Consider the following 18,647-nt stretch of genomic DNA (forward strand, 5'->3'; position numbering starts at 1 on the left):
TTCCATGACCATTCCTTTTGGTCAGACTCTGTAAGTCAGTGAAATGCACATCTTATCCCTTTGTTGGAAAAGTGTTGCAGTTTTATCTGCTGGACAACAGTTGGAGAAAATTGTCTCTTTGTTTCAAACTTGATTTCTCCTAAGTAAGGGAAGTGAGTCCTTGTGAATCTTGAGGCTGGAGGGCTCCTTCCCTTGGCCTGGTCTGGACTCCCTCCCATGGGGCGTAACCAGTGTTGGGTTGGCTGACTCAGACGTTCATATGCTCTCTGGCTCTAAGTCACACTCTCTTCTACCTTTTGGAGGATCCTCAATTATAGAGAGGAATTGGAGTGGGAAACTACTGAGTAGGCTTCTGACACAGCTGCTAAGGGAATGTTCAAGCCAAGGAGGGCAGCTCAAGACAAGGAGGGCATTGGGCCAGTGTGTAGGGAGGACCCAGTGGGCTCAGGGCCAGTACCAAGGCCAAGGTCAGTTATTGCACCTGGTCATGGCCTCCTCAAAAATGTCTTCCTTTGAAATGACATTATGAGAGTAAGCCAGCCAGTGTTAGGATCCAGGGAATTACACCCACTTTTCTGTGTTCTAGTAATTTGCTTCATCTTTATTTTTGACATTTTTCTCTTTAATTACTGAAAAGACTTTTAAGCAATTCTTTTTTCAAATTCCATCTCTTGCCCATCAACATGAGGCCTGTTTGCTTTATACAGATAGTTTGTAGGACATGTGGCATTTATTGGTAACTTCCTTGTCCCTTCAAGGTCACAGGGATGTCATTGCCTGAAAAGGTTTGGGAAACACAGCTCTGGTTTAATGCCTGCTCATTTCTTTTTTTCCCCTCCTATCTGTTTGGGAGTGTTCAATGCCTTGTCAGTGTAGAAAGCAAATATACTAAGATTTATCTAAGTTGCCTTTGTTTAGCAACTGGCTGTTTCATTGTGACTTTAAATTTAGCCTCTTACTAATGACTATGTGCGTTTACGAGGAGAGGCTGGCTTTGCAGATAATAAAGCAGGTGTGTTTCTATGCTTAACTCCCTCGTCTCATCACCTGCTACAACCCAACTTCCTTCTCATTAGCTATAGGAATCTTTGAAGACCTTCTATATCCAGGGCACTATTGAATGCTACAGAGGATTCAAAGAAGTAGAAGACACAATCTCTGCCTTCAACATGCTCACAGTTGGGGAAATAAGCCATTAAAAAAACCTATTTATTTATTTATTTATTGGCTGTGCCCGGTCTTAGTTACGGTACGCAGGATCTTTTGTTGCGGTGCGCAGGCTCTTCATTGCGGATTTCAGGCTTCTCTCTAGTTGCAGCTCACGGGCTCTCTCGTTGTGGTGTGCAGGTTTTTCTCTCTCTAGTTGTGGCATGCAGGCTTCAGAGTGTGCGGGCTCAGTAGTTGCAGCACGCGGGCTCTCTAGTTGTGGCACGCAGGCTCAGTAGTTGTGGAGCATGGGCTTAGTTGCCCCTCGGCATGTGGGATCTTAGTTCCCTGACCAGGGATCGAACCGGCGTCCCCTGCATTGGAAGATGGATTCTTAACCACTGGACCACCAGGGAAGTCCCAAAATAAGCCATTTTGGAGCATAAGAAAGACTGTGGGCTTTGCAGTTTGACAAACTTTCGCCTCAGTTCCATAATCTGTAAAGTGGAGATAATAATCTTTACCTCGCAGAGTGGTTTTGAGATATAGAAATATTTCATATAAAGGTTTAACCTCTAGGAGACATCATTATCATTTATTTTAAAAGGTGATATTACTAGGGTGTTTGTGGAATGCAGATCCACAGCACAAAGGCAAATCAGAGGCAGAGAAGGGCTGAAAGACTCCATAGATGAAGAGGATTTTTGTTGTTGCTGTTTTTGATGTTAAGAGGAAGGATACCATGTATGTCTTCATTTATTTCTCTGTCTCACATAAGGCTGACCTGCCTCCTTTCTGAAATCTTAGCTGCTGCTTCTAATGGAGAGCCTGGAGCCTGATGCCTCTGAAAAATGGATTGTGGCCAAGATTCTACACGTGACCCCCACCAGGGCTCATGAAAGCTAGTCCACTAGCTCTGTGCAAGAGTGGGAGGGGAGCCAATTGCGTCTTCACATTTATCAGTAGGGAACAGAAGAGAGTCAGAAGAGGAGGCAAAAGGTGGCAGGGGACTCAGGCCACTGAGGTAGCTGGACAAGGGCAGGGAGTGAGCAAGAGGGGAAGAGGGGAAGATGAGGGGAAGAGGGGAGAGGGAGTGTGGTCCTGAGAGAGAGCTGGCCTTGGACCAAACAACTCCACCTTCGCAGTGTTTTGGAGTCAAGTGTCTTACCTCTACTTTCCTTTCTCATCCCCAGTCCAGGAGGACGGGAGAAAATCCTAGTTAAAAAGTCCTGAGGATCATTTGCCGTGAGCACGAGACACCTCAGCACTCCTCACAGCTCACCATTCTTTTTCTCTGTTTTCATCCCTACATCCTTTTTTTAACCTCCTTCTACTCAATTTTCTTCCTCTTCTCTCCCAAGGGTCAAGGAGAAGAGAGGGGAGAGAAGAGAAGAGAAAGATGGAGGGAAGGTGGCTTATGTGTGGTTATTTCTAGTTCTCCTCTGGGATCTGGGCTGCTGGGAACACTGCCCTCTTCCAGTGAATTTCCTCAGGGTCACAGAGACTAAACATCACATTTTACTGAGGCTGTCTTTATAAAAAGCCTTTTTGGTGCATTCTTGTTGAGGTCTATAGTGTTTGTTTCTTTGGTGCACAAATCTGATGGGAGAAGGCAGATCAAAAGAAGTTGGAGGGGATAGAAAAGCAAAGAACAAGAGATGCAAGGTTCTTGGTGGTGAGACAATAAAATCCTGGCTGCCTCAGTTATTGATTCCACCCCTTCTCCTCCCTCCTCTGCCATCCAGCCCAGGAAAGCTCTATGCATAGCCATGGACCTCTTTTTTTTAAAAAAAAATTTATTTATTTTATTTATGGCTGTGTTAGGTCTTCGTTTCTGTGCGAGGGCTTTCTCTAGTTGCGGCAAGTGGGGACCACTGTTCATCGCGGTGCTCGGACCTTTCACTATCGCGGCCTCTCTTGTTGCGGAGCACAGGCTCCAGACGCGCAGGCTCAGTAACTGTGGCTCACGGGCCTAGTTGCTCCGCGGCATGTGGGATCTTCCCAGACCAGGGCTCGAACCCGTGTCCCCTGCATTGGCAGGCAGACTCTCAACCACTGCGCCACCAGGGAAGCCCCTTATGGACCTCTTAATTCTGCCTCTGCTTTCCTTCCAGAAGCCTTCTGTCAACCCTACAACTTGGAGGTAATTCCTTCCCCTGTGTTACTTTATTCCACATTGGCTTCTTCCACTGTTGCAATTATCACACTGTATTATAATTATACTTTTGTTGCCTTTGCATCTCAGTGTACTGTGGCCTCCCTGGGGAGAGGGACTGTGTCTTTTCTTGTTGTATCCTTTGGCATGTAGTGGATACTCCGTTGATGTATGTTGAGTGTTGAATGAATGAATTAATCCTGCCTTGCAGAGCCTGCCACCCATTTATCCTCTTCCCCATCTCCTGAAGCTCACCTGGCTCAGTCCCATTTCCCCAGGATACTCTTCTCTGGTGTCCAATGTGAGAAATGGTGTAGAGTTCAGCTAGCACCTGCAGAGCCTTCACCAGACACCATTCTCAGAACAAATATATGATTAAGCCATGATGAGACAGTGCCTTATCTTTGTGACCCCAAAGAAGTCTGACCTCAAGAATAGAAATGAAGGCTTTTTGAGGGAAAGGATGGACCTGAAAGCATCTAGTAGGAAATCTAATTCTCTAGCCACTGACAGCGGCTTCAAAGTCTCAGATCATAGAACAGGGCAGGGCAGAAATGTTCATAGCACCCACCGTCAGGTCACAGGTGGGTTGTCATCATTCAGACTCTACAAAATCCCTTGTAAACAAGCTGAAATAAGATGATCTTCATTTTCAATTGAGCCCAAGGTAGTAATTTCTTGGAATGTGAAAAAGGAGGCAAAACCTAATGGGATAGAGAAGGAAGAACAAGTCAACATGAATCGGAGGGAGGAAAATTGCTTTTTGCTGTGGTTTCTGAATAGGTGATGGTCAGAGCTGGCAGCAAGCCCAGGACATGTCAGCAGTGCTGGAAAGGAGATGTTTTTGTTGTAAATCTTGTGTTGATTCTCTCCCCTCTTTTCCCCTTCCCCTCCCGGCAGCATCATGTTCTCCGTCGGGAAGCCTCTTACACAGGCTGACATTTCCTGGCAAGTAAACCTGAGCTGCCTCCCCAGAGCACTGTACTTCTGTTAGGGCCAGGATCACATTCTGTCTTAGAGGAGTTGTGGGTGTAGCTGTCTTCTTCTCTCAAAGCAAGCATATCGCAATTTCTCACTCATCTACATTGTTGTATCAGTGCTTGCAGACAACTTTCCTCATTGTTAAGGACACTCTAAATATTTTTACTTCCTTGAATTAAATTTGCCTTTTGGCTAAATTGTCACATGGACAGGGACATTCACCAAGTTCAAGAGTAGTTTTGGCTTCCCAGTCGGAAAAAGTTGTCTTATAGCAGGTATCCTACATGGGCCTTCCTACCACTCATTCCCAAGACAACTTCTCAGGTGCATCTTTGCCTCTCCAATTGCCCATATTTTTCTGCCATTGCCAAAGCCCTATGGTCTCAGCTGGTTTTTCTCTCTTTTGGGCCATTCCCTCTCACTTCATCCTGTGGTATTCTTTATACCTAAAAGTCCCCTAAGACTGGGCCCAGAGCAGGTAATGGTCCCCACAGAGGCCCTTTCTTTACTATACTTCATAGAGAAGTGACAACCCCTCTTACTGCTTTTCTTTGGGGAGACAGACTGGGACAAAAATGAGTCAAGGAATCATAAAAAGCTGGCCTTAATTCCTTGTAAGTCAAAGACTGGAAACCCTAGTGGAATTATGCTCTGTTCTTATTCATAAGGGTGAGACACTCTCAACTCCCCTGTCCTATCCCCCTTCATAAGTATAGGCTGGAGGACAAAATTGAGGTGGAGCAGTGAATAAGAGTTGACATTTTTTGAGAACTTACTGAATACCAAACATTAAACCAAGTTCTTTACATACTATTTTGTTTATTCTTTTCACTAACCCTATGAGGTAAGTATTATTGCAGTCCCACTTTAACAATGCAGAAACTGAGCCTCACAGAGGTTAAGTTGCATGTTCAAGACACTCCAGCTATAAAGCGTTGGGCTAGGGTTTATATCTTGCTCCCAAACAATAGTATTAACTAATAGTCACCTCCTAATAGATGTCTTCTAAACTCCAGTGAGGAGTTTGCATCTTTGAGGATGTCAGACTGAGTAAACGTCCATTTTACTTCTTCTGAAAGGAATAAACTATTACAGTCCATTTCTTTATTGCTGGTCTAACAGGAAACATTCTGGTTCACTACTTATAAACCAGTTCTTAGAACTAGGACCTTAAACCTTGACTTGGTACAGGAAGTTATGTGTTTTGCATGCTCAGGAAGCAGTGACCGGAATAAAGTATTTGGCAAGTTTTGTACTCTGATTGAGAACTGGGGAGGTGGGGAAGATAGCTGAACATCTTTCCATTCTGCTAAATATTTCTCTGCCATGTGATTTTTAATGGCTGCATAGTATTCTATTGCATGATGTACCACAATATAGTTGCATGAAATCTGGGCAGTGGGGGAGTTATTTAAAGCAGGAGTAATTTTACAAAAGAGAATTTGAGGATTAGGTATACAATAACCAGATCTTTTTTTTTTTAACATCTTTATTGGAGTATAATTGCTTTACAATGGTGTGTTAGTTTCTGCTTTATAACAAAGTGAATCAGCTATACATATACATATATCCCCATATCTCTTCCCTCTTGCCTCTCCCTCCCTCCCACCCTCCCTATCCCACCCCTCTAGGTGGTCACAAAGCACCGAGCTGATCTCCCTGTAATAGCCAGATTTTTAAGCTTTATAGGTTTGCTTGGGACTAGCTCTGTCCAGAGAAGGTAACATACATGCTGTGTGATTTTCCAGGTAGTGAGGGGAGGGGCAATCCTTTGTAGTCTAGCTTCATCCCAGCCACCTCTATAAAGATCATCCAGTTCAATCTTGGAACCTTAGAGAAGGTCAAAGATTCAAGTTCCAGTTCTCCTAAACCATCTACAGAAAACAATCCAGTCTTCTTAATCCAATGGATCAGACTAATTTGTAGTTCAGATCCACAGAAACCTTTATTAAGTGAAAGAAGGTAGAAACTTAAATATCTTAATTGGGTGCCAGTTGTGGGAAGAACATCCATAATGTGATCCTCTGTCCTGGCTACATTTGAAAGAATAGCATGTTCTGAAAAGAAACACAAGGGGAATTAATCTGATTTTACCTACTGGCTAAGGATCAAAATGTTAAGAGAAGCATAAGAGATCATCTTTCCAAAGCAGGAGGGGTCTACAAATATCAGATACACTGAATTAAGTCGTCAATCAGAGTCATGTCCTAGAATTGTACCCGTGTACCTGGACAAACCATTTCCTGTTTTGTTTCAGGTCCAAGATAATAGATTATTACAGTGGAGAGGGACATCTAGAGACATTTAATCTGGGCTCCTCTTTCACACTGGACAATAAGGGTGGAATCTTCCAAGCAAAAGAGGGTGGGATACTAAGATGGGAAAGGGGATAAAGTACCTTCTAGCTTAGTTAGGGCAGGGATCAAGTCTTCTCACCATCAACTCCTTAGCACCTAGCATAGCATCTGCCATAGAGTAGTAGATAATTAATACATATTTTGAGAATTAATAAAAGAATTAGAGGTTGAAGTGGAATTGTGGATTGTCCACTGCCATACTTGGTACTTCAATGGAATGTGTAGAATGTGTGGCAAAGGGTATGGAGTCACCCTTTTCTCTGGGATTGGGTCTAGGCCCTCCTCAGTTTCTTAGCTTTACATGTCAGGAATTTCCCAAGAGATCATTATACTTCAGTCTTCTCAGGAATAGAAGCGACTAAGAAGGGATGGTGTGTAACTAGAAATTTAAGAGAAAGGCTGGGTGGGAGGGAAGAGTGCTGACTTGACTCTGTAGTGGCAGGGACCCCTACCCATCAGTAATACTCTGAGCTGTGGGGAGAAGCTGGGGGGGCTATGTTGGTGGTTATAGAGTAAGAGATGACCTGGTTGACTTTGATTATTGACCAACCTATTACAATGGAATGGTTGGGGAGCACAAATTTAGATGGAAATAAGTCCACTTGCAATAAGTGAACCTAATCCTTACATATTTGTCTTCTTTCTGGGAAGATGGAAAGCTCTTCGTCAGAACAAAGATATCCTGGTGGAGACACATGCTGAATAGAAATCAGATTCATGACTTTTGGTTCCTACTTTTTGTTGGACTAGCCTTTGAAAAGTCAAAAGAACTAGAGAGAAGGATCTCTATTTCCCTTCCATAAAGCCAGGTTGGCCCATATTTATATTCCTCCTCTATACAATTCGTGTGAGAGTTCAGGGTCGGGAGATCTCTTCTGTAATAAGCTGTCACCAGAAGGCTTTATTATGTTGAGGAAAAAGAGAAAAACCCCTGCAAATGATGGTACTTGAAATAAGAACAAACTTTCTGGGTAACTGAATGGTAGGAGACTCAGCATTTTAAGAAATTATTTCTGATCTAGTCTATCATTTAGCTATGGCACTTCCTCCTCAAATTATTAATAACTCAAATAATGCACATTAATTCACAAGGGGACTCAGGGGTTTACAGAATGCCCAGACACACAAGCGTCAAAAGTGCCTCCAGACCCAGCAAGAAGCCATTTCTCAGATGTTACTCTTGGCTGGGAAGGGTGAGGAGGAAGTGGTGGCCTTGCCTCAATGTGATCTGCAGTGAAAAGTGGAGTGAGCATGAGTCACTCCAAACCCTATCTGCACCTCATCTGGCACCTTGCTTGTGAAGATGCATGCTGTACAATGGTTCAGAGCACTGCTTTGGAGCCAGATAGCCTGGACAAGTTACTTGACTGTTCTGTCTCTCAGTTCCCTCATCTGTAAAATAAATCGGGGGCAGGAGGGAAAATAGCACTTATCTCATTGGGTTGTTGTGACAATTAGATAAACTAATACTTGTTAAACACTTACCACAATGCCTGGCACATTTTATAAGTAATCAGTAAGCATTTAATATTATTATTATTATTATATATGGGCTTATTCCTTCAGTTCAGGTTTCTGAGTTTCCAATCTGAGAAACTTGGTAAGACAACTATTTCCCAGAGTGACAGGCAATTTGTGATGATTTGTGATAATAGAAACCAAGGATAATAGTAGGTGAACACCCACACGTAAACATGACACCTTATTCTAGCCAGACAATCCAATATCCTTCCCTGGCATACTTTTCTTCTGAGAAGGAAATCAAAGTAAATAGAGCTTTACTTTCTTCTCCTGACCCTACATACTTCCTATGGTAGGCATCAACTTCATTTAATGAAAATTTTGTTGCAAGAGGGAAAACAGGCAGAGTAAACAACCCTAATAATCAATTATTTTTGTTAAAGATTTTTTTGATGTGGATCATTTTTAAAGTCTTTATTGAATTTGTGACAATATTGCTTCTGTTTTATGTTTTGGTTTTTTGGCCGCGAGGCATGTGGGATCCCCCACCAGGGATCGAACCCACACCCCCTGCCTTGGAAGGCGAAGTCTTAACCACTGGACCGCCAGGGAAGTCCTAGTACATGTACTTTTGATTCACACATCTTAATAGTAACGGACAACATAGAGTCATATTGAATTCTTATTATCTACCACTTATACTGCGATTAAAATGTTGTTTCTAACACTGCTGCTCCATTATTTCCCATTTCTCCCCACTGCAAGAATTGTTATCTATATTTAAGCACATTTTGATAGACTTTTATGGAATAATTTTCCATGTGCCAGGCACTGTGCTAGACTTGAATAGGACAATGCCTTTTCCTTCTAAAAAAAGGGGAGGGAAACATATATCTCCAAAACCAATACTAGGTTATAATATTGTATATATGAAGATTTAGGGGGCCAGAGCTTTGAAATAATTGGTGATTTCCTGTAACACTGCATGTTAATAAAATCCTCATTTGTTTTAGCTAGAGAAAGATCCCAAGATCATTCATGCTGAGATGACCCAAGAACCAAGCCTCATTTCAAGGCTTCAATCAGCTTTCACATAGAATAAATCAATAAGAAATGTGGAGCGCACTATTTACAATAGCCAGGACATGGAAGCAACCTAAATGTCCATCAACAGAGGAATGGATAAAGAAGATGTGGTACAGGTATACAATGGAATATTACTCAGCCATAAAAAGGAATGAAATTGGTTCATTTGTAGAGACGTGGATGGCCCTGTAGAGTGTCATACAGAGTGAAGTATGTCAGAAAGAGAAAAGCAAATATCGTATAATAACGCATATATGTGGACTCTAGAAAAATGGTATAGATGAATTTATTTGTAAAGCAGAAATAGAGACACAGCATAGAGAACAAATGTATGGATAACAGGGGGGAAAGGGGTGGGGTGGGAGGAATTGGGAGACTGGGATTGATACATATACATTATTGATACTATATATAAAATAGACAACTGATGGGAACATGCTGTATAGCACAGGGAACTCTACCTAATGCACTGTGGTAACCTAAATGGGAGGGAAGTCCAAAAGGGAGGGGATATCTGCATGTGTATGGCTGATTCATTTTGTTGTGCAGTGGAGGCTAACACAACATTGTAAAGCAACCATACTCCAATAAAAATTTAAAAAAAAAGAAAAAGAAATGTGGGACAACCTGAGAGCCTTGGAACAATAAGGACATGATATGAATGAGAATAAACCTTAAGCTTTGCATGGCTGACTCAAGGCTTTCCAACTGATTTGCCAACAGAATTGAGTTTAGATTCCGTATTGTGCACTGCTTCATAGTAAATGATGCAACCCATTTCATCATTTAGTAATCTGCTATGAACTAGTTTCCTTCCCAACATAGGAAGGATGCCTTCTTGGTCCAGTTTAGGTTTTCTCTCTAACAGTATTGTTCTCCGTTTTTATCTGGTCTCCTGGAGTTCTAGGCTCCTGACCACTAAGACAGAGCAGAACTGGAGCTAGTTGGATAATGCTACCAGTGAGTCAGAGCCCGGTGAGTTAGTACAGTGCTGGAGTCTTTCTCTAATGATCTTTTCTGGCAGCTTCAATTGATGCTCCCTTACCAAGAGAGAACTGGCAGGTCCAACTCTCAAGTCCCAAATTTTCTCCAGAACTTGACTGTATGCCTACTGGAGAGTTCCTTCTAGATAACCCACAAACCCTCAAACTCAGTTCATTATATTTATTCCCCAAATCTGTTTCTCATCCTGTGTGATCCAGGAATGACAAATAGTCATCTAGTTGCCAGGGCTAGAAATCTGAGAACCATCCTTATCTCACTCACCACCACTGCCCAATAAGTCACTAAGTCATTTGCATCTCTGAGTATCTCTTGAATCTGTCCTGGCCTCTTCATACCAAGTGACTTTCAATATCACGGGAGTAGGGGAGCATTGGCAGAAATTATGCTGGGAGTTAGGGGTGGGGGGGAGGAGAGGATAATTTCTTTTCCTGGAGCTGCCACTCCTATCCTCATCTCACATCTAAATTAATGTAATAGTCTCAATCTTGTCTTCCTCCAATCCATCTCCAAATTGCAGCCCAAGTAATGTTTTGAAAATGCATCTCTTATGTAAGAACTGTTAGGAATCTTTTGAAAAAAGTGTAATGCAGGGCAGGGAGCACTTAGTCATAGCAGATAATAAAACAGTTTTAACACTAGTACATGAATTTGAAGATAAATCAATGGAACAACTAAGAAAGTCTGGAAATAAATTCAAGAATGTATGGGCATGATTAATATAGATAAAGATGGCACCTCAAATCAGTGGGGGAAAATGAGAATAGTTAATAGTTGTTCTTGCTTCCTAGCTTCCACTGCCAGATTTTTCTTTGTCTATTTGCCATGGTCACACCTGAAGTGGTGTATGAGCATATGTGTTCCTTGAGGCCTACATGGTTTTCCTAGTCTGTATCTTGGGATCAGGGTACAACTACTGCTCACAGCACGTTAGTAAGAATGTCACCACATCTAGCTGCAAAGGAAGCTGGAAATGTAGCTGCTAACTGAGTGGCCGTGTGCCCAGAAAGAAGGAAAGAATGGATCTAGGGGGACAATAGCATTCTGCCTCCTTCAGTCATTCCATAAATATCATTTCAACACCTATTACTTGCCAAGCATATTCTAGGCATTAGGGATACAGTGAAGAAAGCAAGCAAAAGATCTATGCCCTCATGTTTACCTTCAATGGCAGAGCAGGAGTGGGATGGGGTGAGAGCACACCAAAAATAGTATAAAAAAATATATATATATCTATCTCAGATGATAATAAGGTAAATAGCCAAAAATAAAGCAGAGAAGCCATATGGGGAGTTCAGGGAAACAGGGGTGGCTTGTTGCAATTTTAAGTATGCAAGTAAGGAAAGCCTCCTCTGAGCAGGTGACATTGGAGCAAAGCCCTGAAGGTGAGGGAGTGATCTGTGCAGATCTACGTGGGAGAAGAGCCCTCAGGGAGTGGTACGAGGATGTGCAAACACCCCAGGCAGGGTGATGCTTAGAGCATTTGAAGAAGAACGAGGAGGTCTGTGTTGCTGGAGCAGGACAAGCTAGGGGGAGAGTAGTAGGAAATGAGGTCAGAGGGATATCAGTGAGGAGGGTTGAGGAGGGGGTAGCAGTTTATGTGGAGCCTTGAAGGCCATTGTCACAACTTTGGCTTTTACTCTAAGTGGGGACGAGGCCACTGGAGAGTCTTGAGCCAAGGACTGTCGTGCTCTGACTTACATTGAAAAGCTACTATTATGCAACTAGCTTATGAGGGGCCAAGGATAGAAGTTAGCAGGTGATTGCAATAATATAGGAAAGAGATGATGGTGGCCAAGACCATAGTAATGGTGAGGGTGGTGGGAAGGGATCAGGGTCTGTGCATTCAACCAACTACATATATATATATATATATATATATATATATATATATATATATATATATATATAAACATCTTTATTGGAGTATAATTGATTTACAATGGTGTGTTAGTTTCTGCTTTATAACAAAGTGAATCAGCTATACATATACATATATCCCCATATCCCCTCCCTCTTGTGTCGCCCTCCCACCCTCCCTATCCCACCCCTCTAGGTGGTCACAAAGCACCGAGCTGATCTCCCTGGGCTATGCGGCTGCTTCCCACTAGCTATCTGTTTTACGTTTGGTAGTGTATATATGTCCATGCCACTCTCTCACTTTGTCCCAGCTTATCCTTCCCCCTCCCCGTGTCCTCAAGTCCATTCTCTACGTCTGCATCTTTATTCCTATCCTGCCCCTAGGTTCTTCCGAACCTTTTTTTTTTTTTTTTGATTCCATATATATGTGTTAGCATACGGCATTTGTTTTTCTCTTTCTGACTTACTTCACTCTGTAGGACAGACTCTAAGTCCATCCACCTCACTACAAATAGCTCAATTTCATTTCTTTTTATGGCTGAGTAATATTCCATTGTATATATGTGCCACATCTTCTTTATCCATTCATCTGTCGAAAGACACTTAGGTTGCTTCCATGTCCTGGCTATTGTAAATAGAGCTGCAATGAACATTGTGGTACATGACTCTTTTTGAATTATGGTTTTCTCAGGGTATATGCCCTGTAGTGGGATTGCCAGATCATATGGTAGTTCTATTTTTAGTTTTTTAAGGAACCTCCATACTGTTCTCCATAGTGGCTGTATCAATTTACATTCCCACCAACAGTGCAAGAGGGTTCCCCTTTCTCCACACCCTCTCCAGCATTTATTGTTTGTAGATTTTTTTGATGATGGCCATTCTGACTGGTGTGAGGTGATACCTCATTGTAGTTTTGATTTGCATTTCTCTAATGATTAGTGATGTTGAGCATCGTCTCATGTGTTTGTTGGCAATCTGTATATCTTCTTTGGGGAAATGTGTATTTAGGTCTTCTGCCCATTTTTGGATTGGGTTTTTTTGTTTTTTTGATATTGAGCTGCATGAGCTGCTTGTAAATTTTGGAGATTAATCCTTTGTCAGTTGCTTCATCCGCAAATATTTTCTCCCATTTTGAGTGCTGTCTTTTTGTCTTGTTTATGTTTTCCTTTCAATTATATTTTCAAGTCAATTCATATACAAGCTCCCTCCCACCCCCCACCTATGTGCAGGTATTCTAAATGAATGAATGAATGAGTGAATAAACAAGCAACACATTAAAAATTTTATATCTGAAAGTGTTGCTCCTCTCTTTAAAATTCTCCATCATCTATTGACCTTGGCATATAAGACTTCCAAGATCTAGTCTCACCTATGTTGCCAGCTTCATTTTTTTCACTCACCTCCTCCTCACTTGGATACCAAACTGCTCCCTTTCCCTCTACTAACCTCTTCCTTTCTCCACCAGAAACCTCTCTGTGTCATTCGATTCTTTCACTTTCACAGGCAGGGACCATCTTCTTATCATTATTTGCCCAGCATAAGCCTCGGTTCCTGGTGCATAGAAGGTATTGGGTGAAATTTGTTTGACTGAACTAATTTTCTAGCTCTCAGCATGCCCACTTATTTCCTCGCTCCCTTATCGCCTTCTTGTACTCTATTTTTATTCTCGTTGCTATTTTTTCCTTTTCTCACAAATGAATGCAAGGTGGCGCAGTGGTTAAGAATCCACCTGCCAATTCAGGGGACATGGGTTTGAGCCCTGGTCCGGGAAGATCCCACATGCCACCGAGCAACTAAGCCCATGTGCCACAACTACTGAAGCTGATGCACCTAGAGCCCGTACGCTGCAACAAGAGAAGCCACCGCAATGAGAAGCCCACGCACTGCAACGAAGAGTAGCCCCCACTCACCGCAACTGGAGAAAGCCCGCGTTCAGCAATGAAGACCCAGTGCAGCCAAAAATAAATAAATAAACAAATAAATAAATTTATTTAAAAAAAAATGAATACAAATACAAATGAGCTCAGTCAGGCCAGACACAAAAATTTTCAACTGTTCGGAAGGTAAAATATACCCACTTACATGTCTCTCCTTCTCCCCTTTAAAAAAATTTACATCCGGGAGACCTGGGTTCAAACTCTTACTTGCTAGGTTTGTGACTTTGGACAAATTACTTAACTTTTAGGTCTCCATCCTTTTATCTGCAAAATAAGGACAATGATGCTTATCTTTTAGGTTTGTTTGCAGATTGAATAAGTTATATATATATGTATATATGAAGCAGGGTGTCTTCATTTGAGTGTCAGAAAAAGCTTTATAGAAATAGGAGGTATTATTAATTTCCTTCCTTTATAGATGAGGCTCGAATTCATATGTCCATAAGTGAGAGAACCAGATTAGACTTCAGACTTTTGCTTCTTAACCTGATGCTTTCCTATTTTACCATCTCCCCCACTTTGACTCCAGGCTTATCAAAAATCAGTGTCTAGTTGAGAAATTCTCAGTATGGATGATACCCTGGACTTCTGGGGTAGGCTGTTAGGAATTTACCTAAGTAGAATTCTAAAATGACTGCAAATTAATAAACATAATTAATGAGCTCCTTGCTATTTGCCCAGCACTGCTATAGTTGCTTTAAGGACCACAGGTCAGTGTGAAATCACGTTCCATGCCCTCAATGAGAAGATTGCACTGACAATTCCGACATCTATAAAGTGACAGTGAATGTGACAAGACTGAATACACAAGGCGATGAGAGTCATGTACATGCTCTAAGACCTGCTCTTCCAAGGAGCTGAATGAATGGGGGAAAGTGAGGCTGGGCTTCCTGAAGAGGGGTACACAAAAATAGCATCCAGGGGAATGTATAGGATCTGGCTAGGCAGGGACAAAGGAGGGGCTAGCCAGGAGAAGAGATGAAAGGAGAAGTAGAGAAGCAGCAGCTCTGCCAGACTTCTGTTTTTCATGCCCTTGATGTAACGGCAGTTATCACGGTTTAAAAATAACTGGAAGACACGGGTGTCAGCAGCAATGGATTCTGTTAGACAGCCAGGTTAAAAGGTTAGAGCCTGCAGGCCTGCCCAGGGTTTGCCCCAAAAGACTGCCTTGTCTGGACTCCACCTCAACAGGGTTCTGCATATCCTCTGTCTGCTTTTTTGCTTGGGGGGGCCGCTGTAGGCTGAGAATAGAGAGAGGAAGGACATATGCTCTGAGAGGGAGCTCGGGAAAGCCAGGGGACAGAGAAAGAGAGACACAGGCCCAGCTGCAGAAAGAAGCAATCACTCACAGATGGCAGTTTGTCAGGCTGGGAGCTGAGCTGGGTCAGCCACTTCCTACTGAGAGGGAGAGGGAGGAAGTGGAAGGGGGGCTTGTGTAAAGAGTGGCTAAGGCCAGCCTCCGCAGGCAGCCCTCTCCTGGTGCTGTCACCGGGGACCTGGGTTTGCTAAGCTGTTTTAGGGAAGCAGTGAGCAGGGCTTCAGTGATAGTCTGAACGTGCATTAGGGCATTCCAACAAAGACCAAGGAGAAAGAGATCATCCCTGACTGAGGAGGAGGGATGCATTCTACTCACACTCCAACACCAGTATGAAATTCAAACAGGTTTTTTTTTTTTTTTTTTTTTTAAAGACAAACACTTAAAATAGTCATGAACTGCTGCAGAACTCTCTTATATGTTGTTGGTAGGATTGTACGTAGGTATGATAGTTTCAGCAGGTATCTTGGAATAATGGATATATTCTTTGACCTAACTATTCCAGTTTTAGGGATTTATTCTAAGGAAGTAATCATGGATGTGGACAAAGATTTATTGAAGCATTATTCACAAGATTTACTGAAGCATTATTTTTGAAATAGTGAAAAATTGCAGGCAAACTAAGTGCTTAAGAATAGGGACTTGATTAAATAAGTTACAGGAAGTTCCTATGAGGAAGTACACTGCAAACATCAAAACTGATGCTATAGAGCTGGAATCTACAAATTGCTGCCTATGGGCCAAATCTGGTAAGCTGCTTGATTTTTTATGGCCCTTGAGCTGGGAATGGTTTTACATTTTAACTGGTTATATAAGCACTCATATAATAGCGTCAGTTTTGCCTCTAGGTCTGCAAAGCTTAAAATAGTATGTAAGCCCTTAAGAAAAAGTTTGCTGACCACTGCCATAGAAGAATATTTAATGAGATGCAAAATTTTCACTTTATACATAGTTATGTGAACATATAGTGTTAGTCTAAGTTATCTATTGCTGTATAACAAGCTATTCCAGAATACAGCAGCTTAAGGCCACAGCCATTTTATCTGTGGGTCAGGAATTTGGACAGAACAGAGCAAGGATGTCTGGGGCTGCCCAGGGATTGTCTAAATGATTGGGGGCTGGCTTGGGATTCTTCAGGGAACATATGTCTTAGTTCGCTGTTCATGTCTGTGATTGGACTCACTGATTCTTCTCCATATGGCCTCTCACTGCATGGTGGGCTGAGGGTAGTTGGATTTCTTACATAGCAACTAATTCCCCCAGAACAAAAGCAGAAGCTGCCAGAGCTGCTAAGTCTGGGCATATTTTCACTCTGCTGCATTCCATTGATCAAAGATTGTCACAAGAGCAGCCCAGATTTAAGGAGCTGGGAGAATGTGCTCTATCTTTTGATGGGAAGAGTAACATACGTACACAGGGTGGGAGCAATTGTGTCAGCTGTCTTTAGAGACTATCACAGTGTGTGAAAAACAGTAAATATGCATAGATACATACCTACATTCATGGGCTTCTAGTGGTGACCATGAGAACAACTTTCAGGGCATACTAACATGTAAAAAGAACAGCCTTACAATTTTAGACATCTGTAGTAGATGTCTGACATATTCATGCTTACCCGTCATCTTTTGAACAACGTTTTTAAATTTGGGTAAATGACCTAATGTATAAGACATAAATCAAATTTCCCACCTTGCAGTTAGGATGCAAGCATGTGAGTGTAACACAAAACAAAACAAAACAATATAAAACAAACAGATTTCCTAATCTTGAGGTCTAGGAAATCTTGAGCTCTGGAGTCAGACTATCTGAGTTCAATTCTCAACTCTGATACTTACAGTCTGTGACTTTAGACTGGTTATATAATCTTTATATGCCTCAGTTCCCTCATCTATAAAAAGGAATAATTATAGAGCCAGTCTTCGAGGGTTGCCATGAGGCTTAAGTGAGTTAATTCTTATAAAGAGCTTAGAACAGTGCCCAGCACATAGTGAGTGATTAATAAGTGTTAGGATAGGGCCTGGGCTCTGCCAATCAGACATGAACATAAAACTTCAGTTCAGATGTGAACAACATGAGACAGCAGCCAGCTCTGTGTGAAGCTCAGAGCTGTTGGCAAAGGTAGCTGGAAAAGTGTCTAGTTTTTCCCCTAGTCACAAGATCAAAGTGGCATTGATGTTAGTAGCAGTCATCAAGTTCCAGGGATTTATACTCAGCAGGTAGTTTCTCCATTGGATCAGTTCTGTGTGGTTTTGGGCATTATTCCTGGAAGCTTCAACTCTCATCTGTTTTTCCAGCTAGTTCAATGATTCTGTGAGCTAAAATTTCTTTTAATAAATTCTTTTGTCCCCCTTAAATTATGCCAAGTGGATTCTGTTGTTTGCAATCAAGAACTGTGCCTGGTTTAACTTTGACATGGCTTCAGGGATGTCAGGGAAGATCTCCTGGGCTATTTTTCATGTCTGATATTCTGGTATCAGGGGATATTCCTTAAAAGGATTTTCTTATACATTGCATGTCAATACATGCCAATCCTGGAAGAGAGCTATCACACATATCACACGTTATTGTGTAACGTGCCTTGTATGGAACTAGGGGGAGCTAACCTGAATTCCTGCCTAAGCATCATGAGCCTGGAATCAGATCTGGTTCAATTTACTCCTCCCTAGTTCTCCAGGACTTGGCAACATGACATGGCTTTGTCTTATCACATTTCCAGAGTAGCCTGATAATGACCAGAATTTCTTTTTATCTTAGAATGTTTTGCATTCTTTCCCTTGGGTGACACATACAATTTATATAATTTTTTGTATTTGTCTGCTCCATTTAGACTAAACAAGTGAGTAGAGCCAAGACATACCTTTGATGTTATGATTTGGAACATACCCACACCCATCTGGGAAATTTTCAGTAGTCATTGACAGGTCTTGTCAAAAGATGCCAAGAACCCAGAAGAAGGAAACGCAAACATTTGCAAGCTAGAGGTAAAGCTTAAGTGGCAAACTGAGTCTACCATTGATTACATGTGTAATAGTTGTGGTGAGGGGAAGGGGCTGAAAGTGGGAGAAGATGGTAAAACATTTAAATGGGAGGGGAACTTTTTTCTTGGACAGATGGGGAAATTGTATAAATTGGATGTAACACCTTTGAGCTAAGCAGGAATGCATTACCAATGCTCATGATGCTGCAAGAATCATGACATCAGTATAATTTCTTAAGATTCCATGAGGCAAAATACTGCCATCTCTATAGCATTCCAGGAATACTCAGAGGGGCTCATGGTGTCGGTAATGATGACTAATAACTTATCTCAGAGAGATGAGTCTATCAGGCCCTCTTAAGATGTTTGC

The sequence above is a fragment of the Eschrichtius robustus genome, chromosome 3 (assembly GCF_028021215.1).
Source record: "Eschrichtius robustus isolate mEscRob2 chromosome 3, mEscRob2.pri, whole genome shotgun sequence".
NCBI classification, from domain to species: Eukaryota; Metazoa; Chordata; class Mammalia; order Artiodactyla; family Eschrichtiidae; genus Eschrichtius; species Eschrichtius robustus.